Raw genomic sequence first — 15,870 nt, 5'->3', positions numbered from 1 at the left:
CCCCATAGGAGCAGGTACCAAGTCTTAATGGCTTTTATTCCCTGCTCTCTGGCACAATTCCTTTTAATACAAAGAAAAAATCCTGTCAGGCAACAAACAATAATAGTTCAAGAATAAAAATTAAAACCTTCATTTGTTTTTTTTTCCCTCCCTTTTGTGGGTAGCGTTTGGACCGTTGTGCTATGTGAGGTCATCACGAACAAATTTGGGTAGAGGAATGTTTGTGGACGTTTCTCCTCATTTCCTTCAAAAGCACCTTGTATGTTTTGTGATTTCTTTCATTTAATGGCTGTTTTGTAGTGTTACTTTATATTGTGATGTCTGTGTATGAGTTAGGATAAGTATTAATAGTTATTGAGTATAAAAGAATTTTTAATATTTTATTATTCTTACAGTTAAATGATTTAATCTGCAAATCACCTACTAGGTTGCTGTATGCAATTTACAAAATGAATGATAGATACCTAAGAATTCAAAAACTAAAAGCAGAATACAAGCGTAAATAAAGGTGTATCCTTGCTGCCTTGTAAATAGCTGTCATCAGTTTCTTCCCCATGGGGGGTCAGACTTCCCCTGTGAGTGAGTTAATGGAAAATTAAGGAGATACCATTCTCATTTAAGGTTCTTAAATGTGGTTCAACCTCTAATTGCTCTTGGTGAGAAGAGGTGATGTGTATGTGGGTGGGTGTATGTGTGCTTGCGTGCTCGTGTGTGTGCTTGCACATACCTGTCGGTGTGTTTTCCCTCTTGATACTATACTCCCAAGTTTGTTTCTTCAGTCTTTGTCTTTCACATTTTAAAATACTGCTTTATGACTGCAATTGACACGTTGTCATTTCCATACTATTTCCACCACTGAGAGCACTTTGGTTTCTTCAATTTGACATACACAGTTTACACTTATTGCCTTTACTTGTTATCACCTTGCCATACTTATGCCCAAGAGGCATTATCCAGATAAATATGAAAGTGTCCTCAAGGGAGCTTTCTAGCTCTGGGATTCTGCTTCTAATCTCAGAGAGGCTTCCAAAGCCTACGGCCAAGCCCCTGATAAAGGGTATGCACAGATGATGATGCTGTCTGTTCTACATGACCCTGCACCCCTGATCACAGCTGAATAGATCAAAGATCAGCTTCTTCCTCAAAGACAGCCAATCTCTACATGTCTTAGCAGAATGTAAAATGTCTTTTTCTTATGAACGTAAGCCAAAATCCATAAAGTAGGCTCTTAAGAAGGGCAGGTTGAAAACTCCCAAGAGGAAAATATGAAATGCCTTTTCTGAGATTGGCTCCCCCAAAGCAGGCCCTGGGATAATTGTGAAAGTGCCCCGATGAAAAGAGTCTTCAAATAGAATGTAGAGTTTGTCTTGCTGTCATAGGGCCCTTGAGATAGGAATTTTTCCCAGAAAAATCCAGAGCAATGGGGACATGGGACAAGGTTGAAAGGAAGACAAACAAGGGTGGGATGTCAAGCAAAATCCCACAGAAAGTAACTTGGTAACTATTCTGTAGAGAGGTTTGGAGACATGAGGATCCCATTACAGACAATCCCATCAGGGTTGAGGGAGCTGAGGTATTTATACTCCTATACTCATCAGTCATGGGCTGAGAGCTGAGACTAGGGTGGGAATATAAATGAACAGACATGGTCTGCTGTTAGATTCTATAGGCCTGGTGTGAGAGGTTACTCAGGAGGGACTATTGTGATTTGTGGAACCAATCAGATCCTCTCTCTTAGGGATCTGGGGATAACAAAACACAGAGAGTTTGCAAGAATTCAAGAGGCAGCAGGATCCAGGAGCAAGAAGAAGCAGAGAGAATTGAAAGGAATAGATGCAAAAGTGTACAGAATTCTTTGTATGTGGCTATGTATCCTGGTTTTACTCACTGAACTCATTCCCTTGGGGAAGTGGTCTTTTATTATTCTATCACTGCTTTCTTTTATTCGAGTAATTTTAAAAAATCTGGTCATGTTACATGGCTTGTGGGATCTCAGTTCCCCAACCAGGGCTTGAACCCAGGCTTCTGCAGTGAAAGTGCTAAATCCTAACCACTGGGCCACCAGGGAATTCCCCCATCACTGCCTTTTGTAATAACAAAGGTATCTTGAGTACAAAGTAAAGATCACAGGCATGATTCCCCCAACAGAAGAACCAGGTGGTCAAATCCTCGGGTTCAACTACTTTATTATTCTGCTTGTGTTTTCCCTTTTCCTCATCTGTCTATGTCACATGAGGTGTGGATTTCACCTAGAAGAACTCAATAGATTATTAGTGAACTTATTTTTCTGTGATTTTTAATATGGGTTGTGGGTATCTCTGATGAATTAGTCTAGGGGCTAAAAAAGGTGTTTTTGTAACACTTCTCTCCCTCACTGGCAGGGCCAGCTTCATGGTGGGCAGTAGGTAGTTGCTACAAACTGTGTGACTTGGCACCAATCCTTGAACTACAAATACCTCAGCCTCTGGTCTTCCTCCCAGTCACCTAACCCCTACCAACACCCTTGCCCCGCCCCACCCATTTATTATGCATTTGGGCTCAGCAAATTGGAGTGGTTAAAATGAAAATGTTTTCTGGAAACAACCCATATTGGTTAACAATCTAAGTTCATATGCTCATGTGCAGTGATGTAGCTGAAGAATTATAAAGCTAGTTTCACAGAACAACAGTTTCTTATAATCTAGGATAACTCTCAAATCCATCTTAATTTGAGCCTAGCTGGAGAGAGGATTTAGACCAGATAAAATTAGCATAAGAACTGCTCACTTACTGGTATTAAGGTGGGCATTTTTTTCTTCCCAGGTCTGGCAACCTTATCTCTGTTAGACATTTTAAGAAAATTGACAAGAAGTATTGATTTCAACGATTCACGTTGGTTATGTATAGATGAAATCAGGGAAAAGGACAACGATTTACAAAGTCAGTATATCATGTGAAAGAAAAACAAAAAACAATGCAATTACTCTTGAAGCCTATTATATGTGGAGTTGAATTGAGGAATGGCAGATAATTTGGGTCTTCCGGAACCAAACAGCCAGCCTCAGATCACTGCATGTACCCTGCTGCACCAAGATATCCACTTTCAGTTGTGATAGCTTCTGGAAGCTCTCAGGAGTACTGCTGATATGACTCCATTAAATTTTTTAAAAAGCGACAACATTCATTAACATTATTGAGCACCTACTTTGTGCTTTGCTTTACTTTCCTTATCTATAAAATGGGGCTAATAAAATCACCCACTTCATATAGGGGTATTGTAAGAATTAAGTGAGGGAGGCAGATTAGCACCTGATGCAGTCCTAGTGTGTAATCACTAACATTTATTGTTATTGTTAGCTACTCATTACTATTGGAGATAAAAATAATAGAGAAGATACAGTCCTTCTCTTCAAGCGGCTCTGAGCCTAATGGAAAATGAGACATGTGAAGAAGCAGTTACAATTTATGAGGATTCAGTGCAACAGGCTTCCCTGGTGGCTCAGATGGTAAAGCATCTGTCTGCAACGCAGGAGACCCTGGTTCGATCCGTAGGTTGGGAAGATCCCCTGTGGAAGGAAATGGCAGCCCACTCCAGTACTCTTGCCTAGAAAATCCCACGGATGGAGGAGCCTGGCAGGCTACAGTCCATGGGGTCTCAAAGAGTTGGACACGACTGAGCGACTTCGTTTTCACTTTCACTTTCTAGTGCAACAGTAGACATATTAACACCAGGGTCCTGGCTTAAAAGAGGGAGCAATTAATTTTGCTCGACAGTAGTGGAAGATTTTTCAGAGTAGGAGGCTCTGGGGGCTGAGAAAGGTTGCCATGTGGGAGAGGGGTAAAGGGCTTTCTAGTAGTGAGACTTGTATAAGCAGTGTCATAAAGACAGCACACAGTGCAGAGCATCTGAGTGGTTACCCAGGAGTGGAGCAAGGTCTATTGGTACAGAAATGTCCAAATGTGATGCTGGATGGTAAGGTGGAGCTACATCAAGAAAAAGTGCTGTATGCAACATTCAGGAACTTGGACTTTATCCTCTGTGTACTGCAGACCGTTAAAACTTTTTGACCAAAAAAACCAACAAAGATGTGCTTCCCTGTTGGCTCAGCAGTAAAGAATCCGTCTGTAATGCAGGAGACATGGGTTCAATCCCTGGGTTGGGAAGATACCTTGGAGAAGGAAATGACAACCTACTCCAGTATTCTTGCCTAGAGAATCCCATGGACAGAGGAGCCTGGTGGGCTACAGTCCATGGGGTCCCAAAGAGTTGGACACGACTTAGTGACTAAATAACAACAACAAAACAACAAAGATATAACCAGGTTTAGATTTTAAAAAGATGACAAGATGACTCTGGCAGCTGTGGATACCTTTAAAATTGGTAAGACTGAAAGAGCTGTTAGGAAAGTCCAACAAGAGACAGGAGAGTGTTAATTGGGCAGCAACAATGGAAGTAGAGAGGAGATGAGAGATAAGGGAAATCATTCAGGGAAATAGAAAAGTATAAGCTACCATTGAAAGGGTGAGAGATATTTTATAGTACAATCAGATTTTCCAATTTTTCTAGACAAACATTTTAATGTCTATAAGTCCATGTACAATTGAAATTCTTTGCATTTCTCTTCAAACTGTATACTGTGGTTTTGGGTTTTGTGCTTTCCAACCAAACTTGTCTGCATTTAAACTGTAAATATTGAAAGAGGAGACTAAAGTTAGCAATAAAGCTGCAACCATCAATGTAGCTTATTTTATATTTACCACAGTCCATCATTGATGAAAGGTGTTCAGTTCAGTTCAGTCGCTCAGTGTTGTCTGACTCTTTGCAACCACATGGACTGCAGCATGCTGAGCTTTCAATCTTTTGCAGCATCAGGGTCTTTTCCAATGAGTCAGTTCTTCACATCAGGTGGCCAAAGTACTGGAATTTCAGCTTCAGCATCAATCCTTCCAATGAATATTCAGGACTGATTTCCTTTAGGATGGACTGGTTGGATCTCCTTGCAGTCCAAGGGACTCTCAAGAGTCTTCTCCAACACCACAGTTCAAAAGCATCAATTCTTTAGCGCTCAGCTTTGTTTATGGTCCAACTCTCACATCCATATATGACTATTGGAAACCATAACTTTGACTAGATGGACCTTTGTCAGCAAAGTAATGTCTCCGGTTTTTAATATGCTGTCTAGGTTTTGGTCATAGCTTTTCTTCCAAAGAGCAAGTGTCTTTCAATTTCATGGCTGCAATCACTCTGCAGTGATTTTGGAGCCCAAGAAAATAGTCTGTCACTGTTGCCATTGTTTTCCCATCTAATTGCCATGAAGTGATGGGACCGGATACCATGATCTTAGTTTTTGGAATGTTGAGTTTTAAGCCAGCTTTTTCACTCTCCTCTTTCACTTTCATCAAAAGACTATTTAGTTCCTCTTCGCTTTTTGCCATAAAGGTGATGTCATCTGCATATCTGAGGTTATTGATAGTTCTCCCCGCAATCTTGATTCCAGCTTGTGCTCTATCCAGTCTGGCATTTTGCATGATGTACTCTGCATATAAGTTAAATAAGCAAGGTGACATTATACAACCTGATGTACTCCTTTCCCAATTTGGAACCAGTCCATTTTTCCATGTCCAGTTCTAACTGTTGCTTCTTGACCTGCATACAGGTTTTGCAGAGGTGGTCTGGTATTCCCATCTCTTTTAAGAGTTTTTTACAATTTGTTGTGACCCACATGGTCAAAGGCTTTAGTGTAGTTAATGAAGCAGATGTTTTTCTGGAATTCTCTTGCTTTTTCTATGATCCAGTGGATGTCGGCAATTTGATTTCTGGTTCTTCTGCCTTTTCTAAATCCAGATTGAACATCTGGAAGTTCTTGACTCATGTACTATTGAAGCCTAGCTTGGAGAATTTTGAGCATTTCTTTGTTAGTGTGTGAGATGAGTCCAATTGTGTGGTAGTTTGAACATTCTTTGGCATTGCCTTTCTTTTAGGAATTGGAATGAAAACTGACCTTTTTCAGCCCTGTGGCCACTGCTGAGTTTTCCAAATTTGCTGGCATATTGAGTGCAACACTTTCACAGCATCACCTTTTAGGATTTGAATTAGCTCAGCTGTAATTCCATCACCTCCACTAACTTTGTTCATAGTGATTCTTCCTAAGGCCCACTTGACTTCACACTCCAGGATGTCTGGTTATAGGTGAGTGATCACACCATCGTGGTTATCTGGGTCATTAGGATCTTTTTTGTATAGTTCTTCTGTGTATTCTTGCCACCTCTTCTTAATATCTTCTGCTTCTGTTAGGTTCATACTGTTTTTGTCCGTTATTGTGCCCATCTTTGCATGAATTGTTTCCTTGGTATTGAGGAGATCTCTTGTCTTTCCCATTCTATTGCTTTCCTCTGAAAGGTGTTAGAATGAAGAATTTAGGAATTTAGTCAAGATAAAAGTGGGAAATTCTGGAACTATAAAGAAAAAATTGGATGGTAATGTATAAGGATTATACTGATATATGTTAGTGAATAGCTTAATTAGAATATCAGCACTATTTGGAAAGCTATCAATGTCATCTCATATTTAAACAATTACGTGCATATTTAAGCTGTACAAATCATTGCATTCATTTCATGGCTAATCAATCCAGTCTAAAATCGCTTGCCAAATAATAATGGGATTTTCTCTAACAGCCAGATACTTAAGTCACTAGACACCAAATTATGGGATAGAAAAAATCAGTTCAGCATCTCAGTTAATTATCGGCTTAAAACAATATTGTGTTGAGTCCTGGCACATACCCTTTAGCAGCAGATGTTTTTGTTTCAGACCATTTTGATTACCTCAGTAACTCTAGCATGATAAACTAATGATGCAAATTATTTTTTCATTTTAATTTTACATTGTGGATGGAAATATTGGCCTTTAATGTAACATATTTTCTGTTGTAGCCAGGGCCTAAATTAGGAGGGTAACAGTGGAGAAGGAGAGCGGGTGACAGAATTGAGAGCCATTTGGAAGGTATGATATCTGAAAGTGTAAAGTGGGAGTTGAAAGAATAAATTCCAAGCTTCTAAAGTGGGCAACTCAAAATATGGTACCCTTTGCTATGATAAGGGGAGGAGCAAATTTTAAGGGGACAACAAATTCACTTTCAGAGTTGGTGAATTTGAAGTATTCATGGTATGGATGTGGAGAAATTCACTGAGTCTGGAACTCAGGAGGGATCTATCTGTTGGAGACAGATTTGAAAGTCATCAGCATATAGGCAGTAGATGAAATTATAAGACTGTCTAAACAATGAAGAATTTCATGGAAGGGAAAGGAAAGAGGAAAAGGAGATAGGAGGCAAGAAGACAGAGGAAAAGATGGAGAAAGAAAACCTGGGCTTCCCTGGTGGCTCAGTTAGTAAATAGAAAATGAAAAGTGAAGTTACTCAGTCCCACTCTTTGTGACCCCATGGACTATAGCCTACCAGGCTCCTCCGTCCATGGGATTCTCCAGGCAAGAATACTGGAGTGGGTTGCCATTTCCTTCTCCAGGGGATCTTCCCAACCCAGGGATTGAACCCAGGTCTTCCACATTGCAGGCAGATGCTTTACCCTCTGAGCCACCAGGAAATAGATCAGTAAATAATAATAAACAGTTGGTAAATAATCTGCCTGCAGTGCAGGAAACCTGGGTTCGATCCCTGAGTCAGGAAGATCCCCTGGAGAAGAGAATGGCAACCAACTCCAGTATTGTTGCCTGGAGAAGTCCATGGACAGAGGAGGCTGTCGGACTACAGTCCATGGAGGGTCACAAAGAGTCGGACAGAACTGAATGACTAATACACACATTACTTGTTGGAAATGGTTTAAATCAGTGGTCTTTTAACTTTTAAAATTGTGTATCCAATCAATAGGTTTTTCTTTGAACAATCTTCATAGATGTCTGTTTACTTATGGATTATATACATATAACATTTTCAATCCATAAGTAACTATTAGTAAAACTTAATTTCTCTAAGTTTTAGATATAAGCTAAATATATTTTACTTAGCAAAAGATGCATATTTCCCCCATTTTAACATCTGTCCACCAGGGAGCTGAAATGACATCAGTGTCCACACATATATGAATTCAGTCACAGTAAATCATACCACCATTATTTGTACATGTAAATAAATGTATTTTGTTGTTGTTTAGTCACTAAGTAGTATCTGACTCTTTGTGACCCCATGGACTGTAGCCTGCCAGGCTCCTCTGTCCATGGGATTTCCCAGGCAAGAATTCTAGAGTGGATTGCCATTTCCTTCTCCAGGGGATCTTCTTGACCCAAGGATCAAACCCCTGTCTCCTATTTGGCAGGTGGATTCCTTACCACTGAGCCATCTGTGTTCCCTAAATAAATGTATGCTTACATAAATCTAAATGAGTTCTTGTAAGAAATATTAACTAAACTTGTAAATGACAAGAATGCTATATCATATTTAATTGGCAGTGTTTTTCCTTCTAATATATAAAATAATGGTGCATCTTACAGTCAAAGGAAGTTGCAGTGCTTTCTCTTCCCACCCAAGTGATTCATCTTGTGTGTCCCACTTTGGAGATTGGGTTTTAATCAAGACAGAGGGGTACACAGTGTGGAACACCTTGAAGAAATTAAATAAAATGCTATCTTTTAAAAAATGGAAAAATGTTTATCACCTTTAACAACACAGTCACCGGGGTCCTTGCTGGGGGCAGTGTCAATACTAGAAGAGGGGGCAGCCAGATCATGGAAGCTCAAGGAATAAGCAGGCCATGTGGTATTTAAAATGCACCCACTGCATGCCAGACTCTGCTAACTAAGCACTTTTCATATAACCCTGAGAAGTTGTGATTACTCCTGATTTAAGGTAACAATCAGAGATTTTCAGAATTTAAATGACTTGTACTTGGTCCAAGCAAAGCTTGAACTCTGTTGACCATCTCAGAAGCTGAACCCAATAATAATATTCTATAATATCTTCCAGTGTGAGGTTAGTGGAGGTAGAAAGTGAGTGTAGACAACTACTATTCAGGTAGCTAGGTATCTTGCCTATGGACAAAAGCAGAAAGAATGAAAAATGGCTAAGTATATGGTTAAAAATCCAAAATCACTGCAGATGTTGACGGCAGCCATGAAATTAAAAGACACTTACTCCTTGGAAGGAAAGTTATGACCAACCTACATAGCATATTCAAAAGCAGAGACATTACTTTGCCAACAAAGGTTCGTCTAGTCCAGGCTATGGTTTTTCCTGTGGTCATGTATGGATATGAGAGTTGGACTGTGAAGAAGGCTGAGCGCCGAAGAATTGATGCTTTTGAACTGTGGTGTTGGAGAAGACTCTTGAGAGTCCCTTGGACTGCAAGGAGATCCAACCAGTCCATTCTGAAGGAGATCAGCCCTGGGATTTCTTTGGAAGGAATGATGCTAAAGCTGAAACTCCAGTACTTTGGCCACCTCATGCGAAGAGTTGACTCATTGGAAAAGACTCTGATGCTGGGAGGGATTGGGGGCAGGAGGAGAAGGGGACGACAGAGGATGAGATGGCTGGATGGCATCACTGACTCGATGGACGTGAGTCTGAGTGAACTCTGGGAGCTGGTGATGGACAGGGAGGCCTGGCATGCTGCGATTCACGGGGTCACAAAGAGTTGGACATGACTGAGAGACTGATCTGATCTGATCTGATGGTTAAAAAAGGTCTTTCTTCTTTAAAGATGGGTGAGAATTGAGCATTCTTGCACGGTGAAGGAAATGAGGCAGGAAGAGAGAATTTGAGGCAACTAAGCAAGACAGATAGTAACTAATGATAAAATCCCCGAGGATTCCATCTGGAGCAGGAGAAGGAACCTTAGTTGCCTCCCCTACTAAGAGGAGGAAAGTGGTGGGAACTGGAAACAGGGGCCCATAATAATGGAAGCTTTTATGTGAGAAGAAGGAAGAGAACACAAGGAAATACCAAGTTTATGTTATTTTCTCTGTAGACTAGGAGATAAGACCATTGCTTAGAGTGTGTGTGGGGTGGGAAACAGATGGGTAGCAGTCAGACCTGATAGGAGTATTATTAAGCTTTAAACAGTAACTGTAGGGAATTGGAGCTATAGCTCACTTGGGACTTGTCAAAGGCTATAATCTACTCATGACACCAGTCTGCATGGTATAAAAGTTTTCCCCCCAATGATGTCTGCAAGCTTGAACCTAAGAACCTGACAGCTGGATTTGTACAACGTTGGGATTTTACACTGTTTAGAGAGGCAGTGGTTGAAGAAAAAGGAATCAAAGATTTCAAGAGGAAGGAGCTGGTAGAGTGGATGAAATCAAGGTATCAAAGTCTTGGAAGTTTTAATGAGGTTATTGGTTTAGCAGATGCAGAGGGAGCAGGAGAGTGATGAAGCTGAAGGAGAGAAGAGAGCATCTGAGCTTTCAGAGTGGGCAGAGTTATCTCCTATCTCCTCAATGACCATCCTTCCAAATGCTCTCCTTAATTGCAGGATTGGAAATTTGTAAATTACACTTCTCAGATTCCCTTGCCAGTGGAGTTTCAATTTAGAATCTTCTATGAGAGACACTGGTTTGAGATTTGCAAAGAAGAGGAGAAGCCATTGTTCTCCAGCTGCAGGTATGCACAAGCGCATGAGCATCCGTGGATGGCAGACATCTGGGCAGATGTGCCAAGATTTCCAGGCTTCCTCCTGAGAGTCACCTACTTTGGTGCTGCAGAGGGCTGAGATCTGCAGTAGTGGTTTCTACAATATACACATTTCTAAATTTCTTGAATTCCAACAGTGGCTTCTCTGACCTTTGCTCTGACCTTTTCCCTGACCTTTTCCCTGGACCTTCTAGAGACTGAATGATTCTCTTAACTTTCTGTGTTAAATCCCCTTTGACTTGATGTATTTAGGGTTTTTTTGGTGGTTGTTCTTCTGACATATTTCTCCCCAATTCTACATTTAAACTGGATTATAAGCTTTTCCATGATCACATCAGTATTGGTCAGGATTATCTTATCTGTTCGGATTCCACAGTTGCAAGTAAGGTAGAGAAAATACAGCCAATTTAAAAAGAAAAGAAATTTATTTATTTTTTTTTTTCCCTAATTTTATTTTTAAACTTTACATAATTGTATTAGTTTTGCCAAATATCAAAATGAATCCGCCACAGGTATACATGTGTTCCCCATCCTGAACCCTCCTCCCTCCTCCCTCCCCATACCATCCCTCTGGGTAGTCCCAGTGCACTAGCCCCAAGCATCCAGTGTCGTGCATCGAACCTGGACTGGCAACTCGGTGGAGAACACTTAGGGAACTGATTACTGGCTGGATCTGTCTCCCTCCTTTTCATTCCCCCCTTTTATCCTTCTGGCCACCTCTGTCACCTTCCTCCTTCTTCTCTTCTCTGTATAACTCCGTGAACATCTCTGAGTGGTCCAGTTGTGGAGTGCACATAAGAAAAGAAATTTATTGAGTAAATTCAGAGAGCATGTGGAATTGCTAGGCGGGCTGGAGAACCAGACTCTGAAAATGAATCTATGCAGTGGATGGAAAACTATGGATAAAATCATGTCACAGAGCCAGTGCAGTGATGGCCACTGCTACAATCAGTGGTGGGCATGCCTAATTGATGAATCTAACCCATGCCCCTCTGTCCTAGACTTAGAGGTGGCTGGGCAATTGAGGATCTGACCTTTCAAGTTTTAGAGTGACAGCTCTGCCTCATAATTCAGAGGAACCTCAGACAAGAGATTCAAATATTGGGAAGTCCCACAACTGGTGCATATCTACTCTAACATCCAATTTTTGTGTTTGTGCTTTTGCTTCTATCTTTTGTTTTCTCTGGCAAGCCCTCCAAATGCTCATGTCCCCATGATGTGTACTTATCCTTTACAATCCACCTTCCTCCTGGAAACCTTCCCAGCTGCAAGTGTTTGCTTCCAGCCCTGAACTCCTACAGCAATTCATATCTTGTTTGACCTTATTAAATTCTAACTTGCTTTTATTGATATTTTCAGTTAAAAATGTTGTATGTAGCATATTTAAGGTTGAAGGAACATGAGAGGCTATCTGATGTGGCTGGACTATCAGCTCATTGAAATAGTGGCTTGCTTTATCAAGATTTGTTAATCACCACCCCCCTCTTCCCAGCAGAGTACCTGCTTATGGTAGGCATATCAGAAATATTAGTTACATCGAATTAAAAGACCCATACCAAGACTTACTTGTCCCAATTTCCTTTCTCTTTTCCAGCCACCTCCCTCCACCACCACTTGCTTTTATTTTATCCCACCCCCTCCCACATCCTCTAGGATCTTATTTCACTTCTTTTGTTCTTATGGAATTTTCAATCACCTGCTAGAGATGCCTGCCTAGTGGCCTGAAATAAATTCAAACGTCCCTTGTTGTAAAATAACCATTCTCGGCTTTCTTTCCACCCCACTCTTAAAAAAGAAAACAAAAAAAACGAAAAAAAAAAAAAAACAAGTTATGTGTACAGCCTTCCTGTTATCACCTCTCCAGCTGCTCACTTCTTTTTCTCTAAGTCTGCCTAGTTCCCCCTGAAGGTGCCGGTGACCGCAATGGGCCGAGCCAGGAACCGTTAGCCCGCATCCTCTTTGGGTTCCCGGGGTTGTTTGCGTCTGGTGATCACGTGACCAGCGATCTCGCCGCTGCCGAGACACTGCACACCTGATTCTTCCGCTGCCATTCCAGCGCCTACGCGCCCCTCGTCCTCCCCTCCTCCATCCCGGCTGCTAGCCTGCGGGCATGTGACCTGGGCCCTGCCAGACAGAGGCTCCTACCCCGGACAGTCAAGATATTTTCTGCAGGTGATGGTAGCCCTAAGTCTGTGCGGAGCGTGCCGGGCATGCAGCGTTATGACCTCACCAAACCGCCCCGTAACCTCGTCCCAGCTCACAGCTGCTGGCCTAACTTGGGCATTGTTTTGTGGGCCTGGTTTTCCCTCCTTTCTCTCTCTGTAAGCTAACATCCTGTCGATAAGTTACGTTTCTGCTTAGGTGAGCCAGAGTTGGGTTCTGTAGTTTACTCCCAAGATCTCTGGCTAGTACAATTACTTTTCTTTCTCTTTCTGACCCCTAAGTGAAGGTATTCCTCCCAGCTCATTCCTTGCCTGTTTTTTGTTTTTTTTTTCCCCACCATCCACAATTTTCTTTTAACACTGGCGAGCTCACCTATTTCCCAGGTATGGGTTATCGCCTTTATGCTGGTTTCTCCCAAATCTTTTTCCAAGTGCCACCTCCCACCTGAGCTCTAATCTAATAGCATATTTCCATATGCACACCCAGGGCCTGTCCTGGGATGCACCCAAACCAGTAAGACTAAAATTCAGACTCACCAGTTCTCATCTTGCTAGTAAACCAACTTCTTCAAATTCATTTTTCTTGATGAACACCCAGACTTTGGATCTTTCTCTCTATGCCATCCCTAATATCCCCAACAGTACCAAGTTCTTTTTATTTTTTTCTGGACCACCAGGGAAACCCTGAGCCACGCCTTTCCTGGACCGATACCTCTCAAATCCTTTCTTTATCTCATACTGTCATTACTTTGTCATTGCCTGAACAGTTGTCATTTGCTCCCTGTTGAGCTCCTCCCTCTAGTTGTCCCTCTAAATCAATCTGACATATGGTCAGATTAAATATCCTGAAACAAAATTCTGGACACAGTCCCCTCGTGCATCTTCTGTGCTCCAGTCTAAAGTGAAAACTCTAGAGCCTGACTCTCAAGCCATCCACAGATGGATCCTAACCTACTTCGCCATTCTTTATCCTATTATGTGTAGGATTTTTATTTATTAAAAAAATTTTAGATTCTTTTCCATTACAGTCTATTATGAGATATTTATTATAGCTCCCTGTGCTATACATTGGGCCTTGTCATTTATATATTTTATATAATACATAGTAATTTGTATCTACGTGTTAGTGGCTCAGTCATATCCGACTCTTTGCGCATGGACTAACCCCATGGACTTCAGCCCACTAGACTTCTCTGTCCATGGGATTCTCCAGGCCAGAACACTGGAGTGGATTACCATTTCCTTCTCCAGGGGATCTTCTGGACCAAGGAATTTTCAACTAAGCTATCAAGGAAGCCCCTGCTGACCCCAAATTCCTAATTTATCTCTCCCCCCACACTTTCGCCTTTGGTAACTATAAGTTTGTTATCTATGTCTATGAACCTGTCTCTGTTTTATAAATAAGTTCATTTTTACCATATTTTAGATTCCACATATGTGTTTTATGTAATATTTGTCCTTCTCTAACTTATTTCACTTGGTATAGTAATCTCTAGATCCATTCATGTTGCTGCAAATGGCATTATTTCATTCTTTTTTATGACTGAGTAGTCTATATGTGGGCTTCCCAGGTGGTGCTGGTGGTAAAGAACCTGCCTGCCAGTCTGCAGGAGACAGGAGAGAAGCTGGTTTGATCCCTGGGTTGAGAAGATCCCCTGGAGAAGGGCGTGGCAACCCACTCCAGTATTCTTGCCTGGAGAATCCCAAGGACAGAGGAGCCTAGAAGGCTACATACAGTCCATGGGGTCACAAAAAGTCACACATGACTGAAGCGACTTAGCACACATGCAGTCTATACGTAGGATTTTTAAAAACGCTTTATGACCCATAATTGTGTTCCATATTGTCCCACTGTCCTGCATTTGCTTAGAGTGTTCTTTACATGGAGTCTCTTTCTCTGTGCAGCTCAATCCAAGAATCAACTTAAGTGTCAAACCAAATGCCACTTCCTCTATGAAGTCCTCCTCCTTGTCCCCTTGTAAAATGCTTTTCAACCTTTAATAGATGTATGGACCACCTGGGCATCATACTGGAATGTAGATTCTGGTTTAGTAGGCCTCAGGTAAGGTGTGGGGTTCTGCATTTCTAACAAACTCTTCGTTGATGCTAAAGGCGCCTGGGCCACAAGTTGAGTAGCAAGGCCCTGGAGAGAAGCATGTTCTTTCACTGAACTGTGGGGCAAGATACCAGGACAGAAATTATGTGTTATTTATTTACACTACAATCTTCAAAGTACCCATTTTACCTTGTCAAAGATAGGATTGGCACATAGTTATTTTGATTGAATACAGTAACTCATTCTAATTATTTTAATTGAATTGAATATGCCTCTGATATTGCCTTTTCTTTTCTACTCTATGTCTTAGTTTAATTGATTTCAGGTAGATAAATACATGGGAAGAAGAGGATACTCCATACATGATCTGCTATAGGTGAGGATGACCCACCATTTTTAAGGTAATGCTAATTTAACTATTGTGATGGCTAGGATCCTTAAATGCAAAAAACTGAAGTTACTCTAGCTTAAGCAGAAAAGTAATTTCTAAAAGTATATTAGGTAGCTCATAGAATTGTTGAGAGGGTCAGAAACTACACAGTAAAAGCAATGCATAAATTATACCAGGGGACTCCACAGATACACTTTTTGGGCATAGAATCAGCAGCTCGCTGGGTATTGGACTGTAGTTCTGAACTTTGGCCATTTCAGCTGTGTGTGTCTTCCACCACTCTTAGTACAGTGGATTCTGTGCAGGGCCTCCTTCTTCATGTTTGTATTAGTTTCCAGTTTGTAATGAATTTTCAGAAACTGAGTGGCTTAAAAGAAAAACATGCATGCATACTTAGTTGTGTCTGACCCTTTGTGACCCCATGGACTGTAGCCTGCCAGGCTCCTCTGTCCATGGAATTCTCCAGGCAAGATTACTAGAGTGGGCTGCTATTCCCTTCCCCAGGAGATCTTCCCAATCCAGTAATTGAACCTGTGTCTCCTATATTGGCAGGCGGATTCTTTACCACTGAGCCTGTGGGAAGCCCCAAAACAAAAAATGTGTGCTATTGTGTTGTTACTTCAGTTGTGTCTTACT

The 15,870-nt window shown here is 41.3% G+C and overlaps 1 long non-coding RNA gene across 2 annotated transcripts in view; it reads left to right on the top strand.

Moving 5' to 3' along the window:
* The first annotated feature begins 337 nt into the window (after window positions 1–337).
* Window positions 338–15,870, top strand: part of LOC132343551 (uncharacterized) — a 35,044-nt gene continuing 19,511 nt past the window's right edge. Inside the window, exons 1-2 of one of the 2 annotated variants that reach the window (XR_009492438.1) lie at window positions 338–12,797; window positions 15,154–15,244. This is a non-coding gene — a long non-coding RNA (uncharacterized lncRNA). The remainder of the gene's footprint in view (window positions 12,798–15,153; window positions 15,245–15,870) is intronic. The other variant, XR_009492439.1, reaches the window with a different exon arrangement.

The sequence above is a fragment of the Bos taurus genome, chromosome 2, assembly GCF_002263795.3.
Source record: "Bos taurus isolate L1 Dominette 01449 registration number 42190680 breed Hereford chromosome 2, ARS-UCD2.0, whole genome shotgun sequence".
Taxonomy (NCBI): domain Eukaryota; kingdom Metazoa; phylum Chordata; class Mammalia; order Artiodactyla; family Bovidae; genus Bos; species Bos taurus.
Note: the sequence above shows the minus strand (reverse complement) of the source record. Positions and strands in the feature narration are given on the sequence as shown.